This window comes from Schistocerca serialis, chromosome 2, assembly GCF_023864345.2.
Source record: "Schistocerca serialis cubense isolate TAMUIC-IGC-003099 chromosome 2, iqSchSeri2.2, whole genome shotgun sequence".
Lineage (NCBI taxonomy): Eukaryota > Metazoa > Arthropoda > Insecta > Orthoptera > Acrididae > Schistocerca > Schistocerca serialis.
Window position 1 is genome coordinate 980757550 of NC_064639.1, and position 17166 is coordinate 980774715.

At 43.4% G+C, this 17166-nt stretch overlaps 1 protein-coding gene across 1 annotated transcript in view; it reads right to left on the reverse strand.

Annotated features, from left to right (window-relative positions):
- Positions 1-16420, reverse strand: part of LOC126458395 (acyl-CoA Delta-9 desaturase-like) — a 284765-nt gene extending 268345 nt beyond the window's left edge. Inside the window, exon 1 of the mRNA XM_050095403.1 lies at positions 16364-16420. The gene's annotated coding sequence lies outside the window, so the exon portion shown is untranslated. The remainder of the gene's footprint in view (positions 1-16363) is intronic.
- Between the last annotated feature and the right edge of the window lie 746 nt (positions 16421-17166).

The window sequence follows — 17166 nt, forward strand, 5'->3', positions numbered from 1 at the left end:
AGGCGCTTCAGTCTGGAACCAAGCTGCTGCTACGGTCGCAGGTTCGAATCCTGCCTCGGGCATGGATGTGTGTGATGTCCTTAGGTTAGTTAGGTTTAAGTAGTTCTAAGTCCAGAGGACCTCAGATGTTAAGGCTCATAGTGCTTAGAGCGATTTGAATCATTTTTTTCCGCCTGGCCCGTACGTTAGTTTCTCGCCGTCGTCGCAGAACATCCGCTGTAGCGCAGAATGATACCAACACTAGTTTGAAAATGTTTTTATAAAGTGACGTAGCACTTAAGTACAGTGCTTCATTTGCTTTCAAAGATTAAGGCTTTGTCTGCTATTTCTGTGAACTAGTAAAAGACGAAGGAAATTAGGCAAACAATAATAAATTAAAAGCTTAACGATTTTAAAAAAATGGCTCTGAGCACTATGGGACATCTGTGGTCATCAGTCCCCTAGAACTTTGAACTAATTAAACCTAACTAACCTAAGGACATCACACACATCCATGCCCGAGGCAGGATTCGAACCTGCGTCCGTAGCGGTCACGTGGTTCCAGACTGAAGCGCCTAGAACCGCACGGTCACAACGGTCAGCTTAACGATTCATTTGTTGTTGTTGTGGTCTTCGGTCCAGAGACTGGTTTGATGCAGCTCTCCATGCTACTCTATCCTGTGCAAGCTTCTTCATCTCCCAGTACCTACTGCAACCTACATCCTTCTGAATCTGTTTAGTGTATTCATCTCTTGGTCTCCCTCTACGATTTTTACCCTCCACGCTGCCCTCCAATACTAAGTTGGTGATCCCTTGATGCCTCAGAATATGTCCTACCAACCGATCCATTCTTCTAGTGAAGTTATTCCACAAATTTCTCTTCTCCCCAATTCTGTTCAATACCTCCTCATTAATTATGTGATCTACCCATCTAATCTTCAGAATTCTTCTGTAGCACCCCATTTCGAAAGCTACTACTCTCTTTTTGTCTAAACTATTTATCGTCCACGTTTCACTTCCATACGTGGCTACACACCATACAAATACTTTCAGAAGCAACTTCCAAACACTTATATCTATACTCGATGTTAACAAATTTCTCTTCCTCAGAAACGCTTTCCTTGCCATTGCCAGTCTATATTTTATATCCTCTCTACTTCGACCATCATCAGTTATTTTGCTCCCCAAATAGCAAAACTCATTTACTACTTTAAGTGTCTCATTTCCTAATCTAATTCCCTCAGCATCACCCGACTTAATTCGACTACATTCCATTATCCTCGTTTTGCTTTTGTTGATATTCATCTTATATCCTCCTTTCAAGACACTGTCCATTCCGTTCAACTGCTCTTCCAAGTCCTTTGCTGTCTCTGACAGAATTACAATGTCATCGGCGAACCTCAAAGTTTTCACTTCTTCTCCATGAATTTTAATACCTACTCCGAATTTTTCTTTTGTTTCCTTTACTGCTTGCTCAATATACAGATTGAATAACACCGGGGAGAGGCTACAACCCTGTCTCACTCCCTTTCCAACCGCTGCTTCCCTTTCATGCCCCTCGACTCTTATAACTGTCATCTGGTTTCTGTACAAATTTGTAACTGCCTTTCGCTCCCTGTATTTTACCCCTGCCACCTTTAGAATTCGAAAGAGAGTATTCCAGTCAACATTGTCAAAAGCTTTCTCAAAGTCTACAAATGCTAGAAACGTAGGTTTGCCTTTCCTTAATCTTTCTTCTAAGATAAGTCGTAAGGTCAGTATTGCCTCACGTGTTCCAACATTTCTACGGAATCCAAACTGATCTTCCCCGAGGTCGGCTTCTACCAGTTTTTCCATTCATCTGTAAATAATTCGTGTTAGTATTTTGCAGCTGTGACTTATTAAACTGATAGTTCGGTAATTTTCACATCTGTCAACACCTGCTTTCTTTGGGATTGGAATTATTATATTCTTCTGGAAGTCTGAGGGTATTTCGCCTGTCTCATACATCTTGCTCGCCAGATGGTAGAGCTTTGTCAGGACTAGCTCTCCCAAGCCCGTCAGTAGTTCTAATGGAATGTTGTCTACTCCCGGGGCCTTGTTTCGACTCAGGTCTTTCAGTGCTCTGTCAAACTCTTCACGCAGTATCGTATCTCGCATTTCATCTTCATCTACATCCTCTTCCATTTCCATAATATTGTCCTCAAGTACATCGCCCTTGTATAGACGCGCTATATACTCCTTCCACCTTTCTGCTTTCCCGTCTTTGCTTAGAACTGGGTTTCCATATGAGCTCTTGATATTCATACAAGTGGTTCTCTTTTCTCCAAAGGTCTCTTTAATTTTCCTGTAGGCTGTATCTGTCTTAACCCCTAGTGTGATAAGCCTCTACATCCTTACATTTGTCCTCTAGCCATGCCTGCTTAGCCATTTTGCACTTCCTATCGGTCTCAATTTTGAGACATTTGTATTCCTTTTTGCCTGCTTCATTTACTACATTTTTATATTTTCTCCTTTTATCAGTTAAATTCAGTATTTCTTCTGTTACCCAAGGATTTCTACTAGCCCTCGTCTTTTTACCTACTTGATCCTCTGCTCCCTTCACTACTTCATCCCTCAGAGCTACCCATTCGTCTTCTACTGTATTTCTTTCCTCCAATCCTGTCAATTGTTCCCTTGTGCTGTCCCTGAAACTCTGTACAACCTCTGGTTTAGTCAGTTTATCCACGTCCCATCTCCTTAAGTTCCCACCTTTTTGCAATTTCTTCAGTTTTAATCTACAGTTCATAACCAATAGATTGTGGTCAGAGTCCACATCTGCCCCTGGAAATGTCCTACAATTGAAAACCTGGTTCCTAAATCTCTGTCTTACCATTATATAATCTATCTGATACCTTTTAGTATCTCCAGGATTCTTCCATGTATACAACCTTCTTTTATGATTCTTGAACCAAGTGTTAGATATGATTAAGTTATGCTCTGTGCAAAATTCTTCCAGACGGCTTCCTCTTTCATTTCTTACCCCGAATCCATATTCACCTACTATGTTTCCTTCTCTCCCTTTTCCTACTGTCGAATTCCAGTCACCCATGACTATTAAATTTTCGTCTCCTTTCACTACCTGAATAATTTCCTTTATCTCATCATACATTTCTTCAATTTCTTCGTCATCTCCAGAGGTAGTTGGCATATAAACTTGTACTACTGTAGTAGGCATGGGCTTCGTGTCTATCTTGGCCACTATAATACGTTCACTATGCTGTCTGTAGTAGCTTACCCGCACTCCTGTTTTTCTATTCATTATTAAACCTACTCCTGCATTACCCCTATTTGATTTTGTGTTTATAACCCTGTAGTCACCTGACCAGAAGTCTTGTTCCTCATGCCACCGAACTTCACTAATTCCCACTATATCTAACTTTAACCTATCCATTTCCCTTTTTAAATTTTCTAACCTATCTGCCCTATTAAGGGATCTGACATTCCACGCTCCGATCCGTAGAGCGCCAGTTTTCTTTCTCCTGAGAACGACGTCCTCTTGAGTAGTCCCCGCCTGGAGATCCGAATGGGGGACTATTAGTGGTGGTAGTGGTAAAGCCCCCCGAATACATTACTTCCAAGCAGACTTTCAAAAAATTAGACTCAATAGAATACTCGTGATTTTTTAAAGTATTCAACCACTTACGACCTTTCGAGAAAATCAGCGAAAGGTAGACAGACTAAGTTTCCTTTCCTTTGCTATTTAATTTAATATTTTTATTCTACGTATCTTGAAACTTGTCAAATCTTTCCAGTCTTTGTTCGATTTCAACGTTTATTATTCTACGTATCTTAGTCAAAATTTTTCAATCTTTGTTCGATTTCAACGTTTATTACAGCAAATAACAGGAATAAAAAAATCGAAAATCATTTACTACAGAAACCGTTTATTTGGGGCGGTTTTAACACTCAGGTTAAAGTGCCGTGGAAAAGAAGCGATGTAACCGAAAACCGATTGTTTGAGCGATAACCGACACCCCTACAACAAAAGCAGGAAAAATTCGCTTAGTTCGGTTTCTCCATTCACGGGATCACTAAGCCGCTATGGACCAATTGGGATTTTCAGCACCTGCTCAGCCACAACCTGAACAGACAGCAAAACACGCACCCCGACAGGTGACATAACAAAACTGGGTGCAGGGCCATTATCTGCCTCATAGAAACACATCTGATGGCGTTTATGTAACGATAACGGTCATATTACTTAACATTACTGACCTTCACTGGCTTTTCTGGATCCGTACGATTCTTCATCTCGGATGTCACTTGCCACTTTGGTGGGAAATAGACGTTGGTGACTAGCACTGTCGAAATGAGCATACGGCTAAACTCATCCTCAACTTGAACGTTGGACTGAAGACCAGACTAGGAATAGTGTAATTGCAAATGGTAAGCGCTTCCCATCCTCCCATATCAGCTACCCAGACAATTGTACATGGACTACAAAACATTTCGTGTTTCTTCACATACAAAAATCATTTCAGGCATGAAATAAGTGACAAGTGACAAAAAAAGTCCTACTATCGAGTGAGGACTGAACCCTGAAAATTTGGATCTGTAGTAACACTTCCTTAGCTACCGAGATACATATTTTGATCTACACACAGAAAACAGAGTAGTGTTTAATGTCCTGGAGATGATGATGTTACTAGAGATGGGGCATAAACTTGGTTCGAGGAAGAGTGTGGAAACAAATCAGCTATGTCGTTTTTAGAGGAATCAACCTAACATTTGTGTAAATCGATTTGGGCCAATAACGAAAAACCTAAATCTGTGTTGCACGATTTGGATTTGAATCTCGGACTTGCCGAAGCAGAGGTCAGTGTCTTCATCACTGTACCACGTACAACGTTGCACTTACGGGGGTACTCCTTACCGCACTAAGGGAAATATCACAAGCGGTACATAACTAATTGGTATTATGTAAATTGAAGGCAGAGGCGGGGGGGGGGGGGGGGGGGGAGGGGGGGCAGGAAAGGAAAGGGAAAGAATTCATGTATGTTGAATAGCGATTCGAAACCAGGACGTCCTGCTTACTAAGGAGTTGCGTTGAGCGCTGCTCCACCTCGACTATCGGTGCACCTCTCGACTGATTCCCATTCCTTTCTTTTCTCCCGCCCTCGCGCTCCATCTTCAATCTACATACGAGGGTCACTCCAAAAGAAATGCACACTATTTCTGTTTTAAATCCATCTTTTATTCTACATGTTTGAAAGTTTTACAGTGTGCAGATACATCCTTTAGGAACAATATTTTCATTTCTCCACATAATTTCCATCCCTCTCAACTGCCTTACGCCATCTTGGAACCAGCGCCTGTATACCTGCGCGGTAAAATTCTGGATCAACCTGTTGCAGCCACTGTTTGGCAGCGTGCACAAGGGAGTCATCATCTTCAAACCTTGTTCCACGAAGAGAGTCTTTCAGTTTCCCAAAGAGATGATAGTCACATGGAGCCAGATCAGGACTGGAAGTCAGGTGTTTCAGTGTTGTCCATCCGAGAATGAAAACTGTATTTTTACAAAAATAGTGTGCATGTGTGAAAGTCTTACAGTGTGTAGATACATCCATCCTTCCCGCTTGTTTTCAAACTTAGTTCAACCTGTTCCCATGAGTGGCACCGTCGCAGCATGTCTTTAAGATGGCTGCTACACTTGACGTTCGTCAGAAGCAACGTGCTGTCTTAGAATTCCTGTGCTGTGAAAACGAGACAGTGGGAAACATCCACAAGAGGTTGAAAAAGCTGTATGGAAATGCTGCTGTCGATCGCAGTACAATTAGTCGGTGGGCAAGCAGGTTACGTGATGAAAGCTGGCACGGCAATATTGAGGATTGTCCTCGCAGCGGCAGGCCCCGAACTGCACACATTCCAGACAATGTGCAGAGAGTTAACGAATTGGTGACTGCTGACAGACGCATCACAGTGAACGAATTGTTTGCGTTCAAGAAGGTTTGTGACAGGTGGGTTCCCAGGATTTTGACAGTGGCTCACAAAGAAACAACAAAAACAGTACGCAGCAAACTTTTGGAACAGTACGAGAATGGTGGAGCTGGATGAATTTCTTGGAAGAACTGTGGCAGGTGATGAAACATGGCTCCATCATTTTTCACCAGAGACGAAGAGGCAATCAGTGGAGTGGTATCATGCGAATTCACCCAAGAAAAAAAAATTCAAAACCACGCCTTCTGCTGGAAAAGTTATGGCTACGGTGTTTTTCGATTCCGAAGCACTCTTGCTTGTGGACATAACCCCAAGTGAAACCACCATAAATTCTGATGCATATGTGACGACACTGAAGAAACTTCAAGCTTGACTGAGTCGTGTTCGACCACTTCGGCAAAAGCAGGATGTTTTGCTGTTGCACGACAATGCACGGCCACATGCCAGTCAAAAAACCATGGAAGCGATCACAAAACTCGGATGGACTACGCTGAAACACCCGCCTTACAGTCCTGACCTGGCTCCATGTGACTATCATCTCTTTGGGAAACTGAAAGACTCTCTTCGTGGAACAAGGTTTGAAGATGATGACTCCCTTGTGCACGCTGCCAAACAGTGGCTCCAACAGTTTGGTCCAGAATTTTAGCGTGCGGGTATACAGGCGCTGGTTCCAAGATGACGTACGTCAGTTGAGAAGGATGGAAATTATGTGGGGAAATGAAAATATTGTTCCTAAAGGGTGTACCTACACACTGTAAAACTTTCAAACATGTAGAATAAAAGATGGATTTAAAAAAATAGTGTGCGTTTCTTTTGGAGTGACCCTCGTATAATCGTGTCCCAGGAACCACTCTGAAGCGCAGGCAGTGGGCAGTTCTCATTGTATGAGAGCTTCATCCCGTTCCACTTGCGTACGGGGCGCGGAAAGAGTGACTGCTTGAATGTCTCTGTGCGCGTTATAATTGGCCAAATTTTGTCTTCGCTATCGCTACGAGAGTGCGTTAACAGATTCCTCGCACAATGATGGTTCTTGAAACTCTGTAAGTAGGCTTCCGCGATGTAATTGTTGTCTGTCTTTCAGCGTCTGCCAGTTCAGGTTTTTCAGCTGTTTTGCGGCGCTCTTCCGGGAGCAATGACACTGTTATTTTCGTGAAAGGCGACAAAAGACTTGGGAGGGTAGTTGAACGGAATGGCTAGTCTCGAAAAAAGGTTCTAAGACGAACATCAACGAAAGTAAAACAAGTAAAATGGAATGTAGTCGATTTAAATCAGGCGATACTGGGAGAACTATGTCAGGAAATGAGACAGTGAAAGCAGTAGACGAGTTTTGCTTTATGGGCAGCAAGGTAAGAGATGAAGGGTGAAGTAAAGGGGAAATAAAATGCGGACTGGCAATAGCAAGAAAAGAATTTTGAAAAGAGAAAAAACTGTTAACATCGAATGTAAATGTACGTGTTAGGAAGTCTTTTTCTAACTCTGTTTGTCTGGAGTGTAGTTGTTCAGTAGTGTACGAAAGTGAAACGTGGATGATAAACTGTTTAGAGAAAAAGAGAACAGAAACTTTTGAAATGCGGTGCTACAGAGTAATATTGAAGATTAGATGGGCAGATTGTGTAACTAATGGAGCGGTATTGAATCAAACTGGGGAAAAAAAAACAAATTTATGGCACATTTTGATTAAAAGAAGGGATCGGTTGACAGGCCCGGTCCTGAGTGATCAAGGAATAGTTAATTTAGTAATGGAGAGAAAGGGAGAGGGGGTGGTTCAAAAATAGTTCAAATGGCTCTGAGCACTATGGGACTTAACATCTGTCGTCATCAGTCCCCTAGAACTTAGAACTACTTAAACCTAACTAACCTAAGGACATCACACACATCCACGCCCGAGGCAGGATTCGAACCTGCGACCGTAGCGGTCACGCGGTCCCAGACTGAAGCGCCTAGAACCACTCGACCACCCCGGCCGTTATTTGTGTGGTGGTAATAATGATTTCATCAGCATACAAGAAAAGGGTAATATGGTCTGGTGTTGGTGGAATATTTGTGATAGATTAAATAAAAGGGCAGCCAGACAAGATCGTTCTTTTGCTGATTCCATCAACTTTTTCTACCGTCCAGCGTTACAAAAAACTGTCTGTTTTACAATAGTCTGTAATATTAAGACGACAGGATCTACCGATACAGAAAAAACCGACTTGCTCTTGGCGTACGGAGAGTGTAGGAAGAATCCAGCTCGTTCTTTTACGGTGCATGCGGCAAGATATCCCAATAGACGTCAACCATCGCGGCAGATATTTATCAACCTCTTCAACCAACAACGTGAAAGTGGTAGTGTAACACCTAGACAACGTTAACAGAAGGAAACAAGGGACGGCAGAAGAGGGGAAATTAACGTTCTTGTTGCTGTTGAATGTGCTCCGCACGTTAGCTCCCGCGCAATCGCACTAGGGAGTGGCACGAATCAGGTAAGTGTTCCATGCATTTTCTGTCAACATAGGTTCGCCCCTATCACATCTCCCTGCGTCAAGAGCTACATGGAAACGATTATGATAAAATGAAATGAAATGATCGTATGGTATTTATTGGCCGGGATATCACCTTCGGGGTTCGGCAGTCGTAATGCAAATCTTTTTAGTTGACACCACTTCGGCGTCCTGCGTGTCAATGACGGACACACAACACCCAGTCCTCTGCCGGGAATCGAACCCGGACCTCTTTGCGTGGTAACCGGTAACGCTACCGCTGCGCTACGGAGGTGGACACAATTATGATTATGGAATTAAGACAAGATATTCCAGATGTATCATGTATCTTGTTTAAATGAAGTCACATTTAGCAGTTATCACCAGGGAAACCGCCGAAACATGCACTATTGGTCTGCTGACAATCCCCATTGGTTTCGTCGGGTGGAGTGTAAGCGTCCATCGAGTGTAAATGTGTGGCGTGGGACAGTGAACCATCAGCTCAAAGGCCGCATTTCACAGACGGAACACTGAACGTGCACAAGAATCGCAGCCTCCAAACAAATCGTCTTCCACAGATTCTAGAAGTCGTTCTTCTGCAGACTAGGAGGAATCAGTGGTACCAACATGATGGGTGTCCAGCCCATAGTGCACAATGTACTACAGAATGTCTTCACGAATTGTTTCCAAATCGTTGGATTGGACTCGCAGGACCAGTACCTCGGCCTGGCCGTTCCCAGGATTTGACGTCTGTAGACTTATTTCTGTGGGGAAAGCTGAAAGACGCCGTTTACAAGGACATACCAACTACACCCGATGATATTCAACGACGTATTAATGCAAACTGCTCCGACATCTCCGCTCAAATGCTAGCACGTATGCAGAAGTTTTTTCATACCGGAGTGGAAGCGTGTATTGTCGCTACCGGTGGTCATTTTGAACACAATATTTGACGGTCAATTGTCTCGTTACTGGTCAGAATCCACATAACTAGATATGCATGTACCACAGGTACTGTACAAGTGTCGGTGTGGGAACGTTTCAAAATACGATATCACGTAAACGACTCGCATTACAATCCTGCAATCTAAACCGCTAAGATTCTAATTTACCATACTTTTAGTTTGTTAGTGTCAACAGGCATTGTTCCTTTACAAAAGTGTATGTTTGTGTAAAAAACACACTTTTTATTCCCGGCGGGGTCAGGGATTTTCTCTGCCTCGTGATGGCTGGGTGTTGTGTGATGTCCTTAGGTTAGTTAGGTTGAAGTAGTTCTAAGTTCTAGGGGACTGATGACCATAGATGTTAAGTCCCATAGTGCTCAGAGCCATTTGAACCATTTTTTTTAACACACTTTTTAAGTCTATGTTATTAGAATCTGTTTATTGGATAACAATACAAGACCCTGATTACCAGTCCATCAGGTGCAAACCGCGCATCAACAGCAGTTTCCATTTCCGCTATATTTGCCGTGCAAGTGTTACGTGATTCAGACTGTATAGGGAAATCAGAGGTTGACTGCAGTAAGCAGGGGCCAGGGGCTGTAGGTTGCAGCGGTTATGGAGAGATGAAAAGTCTTTTCACAGGGTAGACTAAAGCGGAGAGTCGCATTAAACCAGTGTTCGTATTGAAGACCACAGCAGTAGATCGAAAGAGAGAGAGACAGAGAGAGAATTTTAGCACATTCATTGTATAATAACACACCCGTCTCTAAATACCTTGACGTGGACACATCAGTCAGTCCTAACGTTCCTTCCTCCTTCCCAATATACAGGAAATGACGTACCACTAGTATATCGAACAGCTGTTTATGCAACGCGATGCAAGCATAATTATCACAGGTTCATGTCAGGGACCGGATAGTAAAATAAATTTTACCGACTGGAAGCGAAGGAAGGAAGAGTAGAGATTTACGCCCCGTCGACAGCGCAATCATTAGAGACGGATCACAAGCTCGAAATACCAAAAGATGAGGAAGGAAATCGGCCGTCTCCTTTTCAAAGGAAACATCCCAGAAATTGAACCTTCCTGGAAGATTAAAACTGTGTGCCGGACCGAGACTCGAACGCGGAACCTTTGCCTTTCGCGGGCAAGTGCTCTACCAGCTGAGCTACCCAAGCACGACTCACGCCCCGTCCTCACAGTTTTACTTCTGCCAGTACCGAGTTCGAGTCTCGGTCCGTCACACAGTTTTAATCTGCCAGGAAGTTTCATATCAGCGCACACTCCGCTGCAGAGTGAAAATCTCATTCTGATCCCAGAAATTGCCTGGACCGACTGAGGGAAATCACGGAAAACCTAAATCTGGATCGCCAAACGGGCATTTGAACATTCGTCCTCCCGAGTATGAGTCCAGTGAGCTAGCCGCTGCGCTACCTCGCTCGGTACGAAAATGAGATGTGTGGTACGACGAACGCTTTAACCGAACGTTACCAAAGTCATACTCCAATATTTGTATGCCTGTACTGATTAAATTTTCAACCTTATCCGAACTTATTATCAGTACAGAAAAAAACCGTTCCTTCAGATGAGGAATGATCTGCGTGCAGGACGGTTACACGTAATTAAATTTTCGCAACTTGAGAGGGCTCCCACGAAAAAGGAATGATCGTCGGACATTGAAACTTTATGCAAACATTTAAAAGATTCAAATGGTTCAAATGGCTCTGAGCACTATGGGACTTAACTTCTGAGGTCATCAGTCCCCTAGAACTTAGAACTACTTAAACCTAACTAACCTACGAACATCACACACATCCGTGCCCGAGGCAGGATTCGAAGCTGCGACCGTAGCGGTCGCACGATTCCAGACTGTAGCGCCTACAACCGCCCGGCCCATTTATAAGGACATGCGAAAGAGGAATAATGACTAAATCTTTAAAAGAAACACATTTTAATTTTCACGTGAGAAGGTAACATTTGCTTATTGCGTACCATGTTTACGTTCCAGGTTACAAAGGTTGCTAACAGTGACGACAATATGCGTCTACGACAGCATGAAACCGCGCTACAGATATCATTTCACACTAATGTTCGCAGCACTTTTCGAGCGGTGGACCATGGAATACTCAGCTGTCGTGACACAGTTCGTGCACTGCTTGAAGATCGAATATTGCGACCAGTATTCTAAGCCATGGCAACAGTAACTTATTCAACATTTATTTGAGGCGCAATTGGCCGTCGGCATCTTCAAGGAACATTTTCCAAATCGCCAGTTAATGCGGACTCCCCAATGGTGCTCTCCAATCCCGGTGCAGAAAGAGGACCTCTCTGTATCCCTTTAATAGCGTCGATGCTCGCGAAGAGTAGCAACACTCTTGCTGTTGTTTTGATAAAACATCTTTACGAGTAAATCCCTGCTTACCTTGTCTACAACCACGTCTCCTAATGTACACCGATGCTTGTGTTTCAACCCTACGTCGCCGTACCAGTACCGGCATCAAAGTGCAAGTCATGACAGTAACACTTGACGAAAGGTCTGTTCCTAATGACTGGAAAGTAGCACAGATCACACCAATATTCAAGAAAGGAAATAAGAGTAACCAATTGAATTACAGACCCATATCACTGACCCCAATTTGCAGTAAGATTTTGGAGCATATACTGTACATTGTGAATCACCTTGAAGAAAATGACTTATTGATACATAACCAACACGGATTCAGAAAATATCGTTCTTGTGCAACACAGCTAGCTCTTTATTCTCATGAAATAAAGAGTGCTGTCGACAAGGGATCTCAGATCGATTCCATATTACTAGATTTCCAGAAGGCTTTTGATACCGTTCCTCCCAAGAGACTATTAATGGAATTGCGTGTAAATGGAGTATCGTCTCAGTTGTGTGACTGGATTCGTGACTTCCTCTCAGAGAGGTCACAGTCCGTAGTGATAGACGGTAAATCATAGAGTAGAACAGAAGTGATTCTAGCGTTCCGCAAGGTAGTGTCATAGGCCCTGTGCTGTCCCTGATTTACATAAATGATCTAGGTGATAATCTGAGCAGCCCCCTTAGATTGTTTGCAGATGACGCTGTAATTTACCGTCTAGTAAAATCATCAGACGATCGATTCCAATTACAAAATGATCTAGAGAGAATTTCTGTATGGTGCGAAAAGTGGCAATTGGCACTAAAAAAAGAAAAGTGCGAGGTCATCCACAAGGGTACTAAAAGAAATCCGATAAATTTTGGTTATACGATAAATCGCACAAATGTAAGGGCTGTCAGTTCGACTAAATACCTAGGAGTTACAATTACGAGCAAATTAAATTGGAAAGATCACATAGATAATATTGTGGGGAAGGCGAAACAAAGACTGCTATTTGTTGGCAGAACACTTAGAAGATGCGACAAACCCACTTAAGAGACAGCCTACATTACACTTGTCCGTCATCTGCTGGAATATTGCTGCGCGGTGTGGGATCCTTACCAGGTAGGATTGACGGAAGACATCGAAAAAGTGCAAAGAAGGGCAGCTCGTTTCGTGTTATCGCGCAATAGTGGTTAGAGTGTCACTGGTATGATACGCGAGTTGGGGTAGCAGTCATTGAAACAAAGGCGGTTTTCTTTGTGGCGAGATCTATTACGAAATTTCAATCACCAACTTTCTCTTCCGAATGCGAAAATACTTTGTTGACACCCACCTACGTAGGGAGAAATGATCATCATAATAAAATAAGAGAAAACAGAGCTCGAACGGAAAGATTTAGGTGTTCCTTTTACCCACGCGCCATTCGAGAGTGGAATGGTAGAGAAGTAGTATGAAAATGGTTCGATGAACCCTTTGCCAGGCACTTAAGTGTGAATTGCAGAGTAACCATGTAGATGTAGAACAACGCAAATCCTGTAGCGCATAGTCTGAATATCATTCCTTTAAAATTGTGTACCCATAACGTAAATAGTTTTCGGTCTACACTGGCTCAGGTAACGAAAGTTTAATCATAACCACGCTATACGTGATGACTATTGGGTGTGTTTCACATTACTGGAACTTTTCAGTGCAACTTATCCCCATCTCTCGCATTTTGAATGAGGTCGAACCACTGGCACGAGGGCCATGGGAGCAGATCACACAGACAGTTGGCTACAGTACAAGAAAGAGCGGTGACGACGTGGACTCAGGACAACAGCATGGCGGCAAGGCAGGCACGGGTCCTCGCTGAACTTAAAAGTAGATATCCTCGGTGTAGGGAAGCAGCTTAAATCGCTTAATAAAGGCAAGCCCTCCGGTTCAGAACGTATACCAGTCAAGAGTATGCTGATACAATACTTAGCAGTCGTACACAACCGCTAGTTCTACGAAAGATCCGTACCTAAAGACTAGAAAGTTACACAGGTCATGCCAATATTTAAGACAAGAAACACGAGTAATCTACTCAATCACAGACTAATATCACTGTTGTCGATTTGCAGTAGCGTTTTGGAACGTATATCGTATTCCAGCATTTTGAAATATCTCTAAGGAAACGGCCTATTGACACACAGCCAGCACGGATCAGTAAATGTTATTCTTGTGAAATACAACTAGCTCTTTATTCTCACGAAGCGATGAGTGTTATCGACAGGGAATGTCAAATTTATTGCATATTTTTAGATTTCCAGAAGGCTTTTGACTCTGTACCTCACAAGCGACTTCTAATCAGATTGCGTGCCAACGGAATATCGTCTGAGTTATGCGACTGGATAAGTGATTTTCTGTCAATGAGATCACAGATTGTAGCAACTGACGAAAAATCATCGAGTAAAACAGATGCGATTTCTGTCGTTTCCCAAGGTAGTGTTATAGAACCTCTGCTGTTCCTCATCTATATAAACGATTTAGGAAATAATCAGAGCAGCCGTCTTAGATTGTTTGCAGATTATCGTTTAGTAGAGTCATCAGAATATCAAAACAAATTGCAAAAGATTTAGAAAAGATATCTGTATTACGCAAAAATTGGCAGTTGACTCTAAATAATGAAAAGTGTGAAGTCATCCAAATCACTGCTAAAAGGAACTCGTTAAACTTGGGTTACACGACAAATCAATCAAATGTAAAGGCCGTAAATTCAACTAAATACCAAGGAATTACAGTTACGAACAGATTAAATCGAAAAGAACACATAGAAAATGTTGTGGGGAAGGCGGACCAAAGACTGCATTTTATTGGCAGAACACTTACAAGATCCAACAGAGCTACTTAGGAGATTGCCTACTCTACGCTTGTCGGTCCTCTTTTGGAGTACTGCTGCGCGGTGTGGGATCTTACCAGATAGGGTTACCCGAGTACTTCGAGAAAGTTCAAAGAAGGGCAGCACATTTTGTAATTTTGTATCATCGAGAAATAGGGGAGGGGTGGGGGGAGAGTGTCACTGGGACATCATTAATACAAAGGCGTTTCTCGTTGCAGCAGAATCTTCTCAAGAAATTTCGATCACCAACTTTCTCCTCTGAATGCGAAAATACTTTGTTGATGCGGACCTGCGTAGGGAGAACTCGCACGAAAAGATACAAGTGTTCAATTTTTCCACGCGCTGCTCGAGAGTGGAATAACGGAAAATTATTGTGAAGACGGTTCGATGAACCCTATACCAGACACTTATGTGTTTTTTGCAGAATAGCCTTGTAGATGTAGACGTAGATGTAGATGTCTTCAACCAACGTTCTGGACAGGACAGCTTTGCCTTTATGCGGTGAACATCTCCATAGAGTTTGGTAACTGTCGGAATGGTGCTTGAAGGCGTATCTCTTTTCATTTTCCAGCGTATTTCTGCAAGTTTTAGATTCACGCCTCTCTAAATATTTATTTCGGGGTACTGGCACTTGAAGCTGACTGCCGAAAGATTTAACTGCCGACAACATAACGCGTAAGGTTCACCACGGTAAGGTACGAGTAATTAGGGCTCATACAGAGGCATATAGACAGTCGTTTTTCCATCGCTCTATTTGTGAGTGAAACAGGGAAGGGAATGACTAGTACGGCGGCTTGCAGAGTATCTATGTACATGTAGAACCTGTAGATCTTGTTTGGCCCCTGTACCTAAGATATGTCATCATATCGCCGCTGCAGCAATCCGTAAGATATATCTACACCTACGTCTACATCATTTTAATCTTATCCTCACTATCCCTATGTGAGCGATACGTAGGAGGTCGAAGTATATTCCTAGAGACATCATTTAAAGTCGGTTCTTGAAACTTTGTTAACAGACTTTCTCGGAACAGTTTACGCCTATCTTCAAGAGTGTATCACTTCAGTTCCTTCAGAATCTCCGTGACACTCTCCCACGGATGTAACAAACCTGTAACCATTCGTGTTGCCCTTCTCTGTACACGTTCAATATCCCCTGTTAGTCCTATTTGGTACGGCTCCCACGCACTTGAGCAATCTTCAAGAACCGGTCGCATGAGTGGTTTGTAAGCAATCTCCTTTGTAGACTGATTGCACCTCAACAGTATTCTACCAATAAACCGAAGTCTGCCACAACTGAGCCTATGTGATCATTTCATTTCATATCCCTTCGAAGCGTGACAACGTGCCACCCATGTATTTATATGAGGTGGTCGATTTTAGCAGACTCATTGATATTATTGTCATAGGATCTACGTTTTTTCGTTTTGTGAAGTGTACAATTTTACATTTCTCAACATTTAAAGCAAGTTGCAGTCTTTGCACCACTTTGAAGTCTTATCGAGATCTGACTGAATATTTACACAGCTTATTTCAGACAGTACTTAATCATAGATAACTGCATCATCTGAAAAAAGCCTGAGTTTCAACATGAACAGCATGGGCTACAACACAGCTGAAGTTACTTCTACATGTGACGATGACTCTCCATCCAAGATAACATGGTGTGTCCTCCCTACCAAAAAGCCTTCCGTCCAGTCAGAAATTTCACTTGGTAGTGATATGTGCGAGTGTACATGTAATTATATGAGGTTTTGTAACCTGGTCTAAGTACGGACGGTCAAGCAAGTGACCTACCTTTAGCTGCTGCTGCTGGAAGTGCAGACGCGACAACCCGCGAGGAACTGACCCGCGGTGGACAAGACCGACACTTGACAGCTCCGCCCCCACCCGGCGCGGTTCTGCACGCGACGCGCGCGAAGCCTGGTGGCGGAAGGCCGAAGGTACGCCTCGGTTTCTCCTGCGGCCTCTGGACACGGCTGCCAGGCGTCGTAGGCTTTCCGACCGTGGGCTTTGCGACCTCTGACGTCAACGTGACGTTTACGACCACAAATAGTTTAAGCGTGGTTTTTCCGACCGTCAAAGGAAGTCACAACATTTGGGAAGGCTCTGCCGACCGTTTTGTACTAATAATATCCCTTCGCATTTTATCCGGTCTTACAAGCGAATGGTTCCTCTGCTATGCTAATGTGGCATGGACGTCCGTTCCTTTCTTTAATCACGTTCACGTCCTCCAGATCCTGGAACGCCACGCACTCCTCTTAGCCTTCCGGATCCGCTTATCTTCCCCCACCCGCATCCTCTACCAACTTGTAAAATTTCTCAACTTACTCTTCCATCTTGAACACCTCCGAATATCCTACTTTACCCGTAAACTCGACACCACTCATCCCCTAGTTTCCAGCCTGCTTACTAATTGTGGTAATCCGCTGTCCCTCTATCCGCACACTCCCGCAACACTACATCTCCACACCCTCCACGTCCTCTCCCAACGAAATGTTAATCGCCCGACCATGAAATCCGCCCTGATATACACCCGTTCAATAAGATACCGCCGATCCCGACCAACCACGCCTTCTCAGGACTCCTTCCCCTCCAAT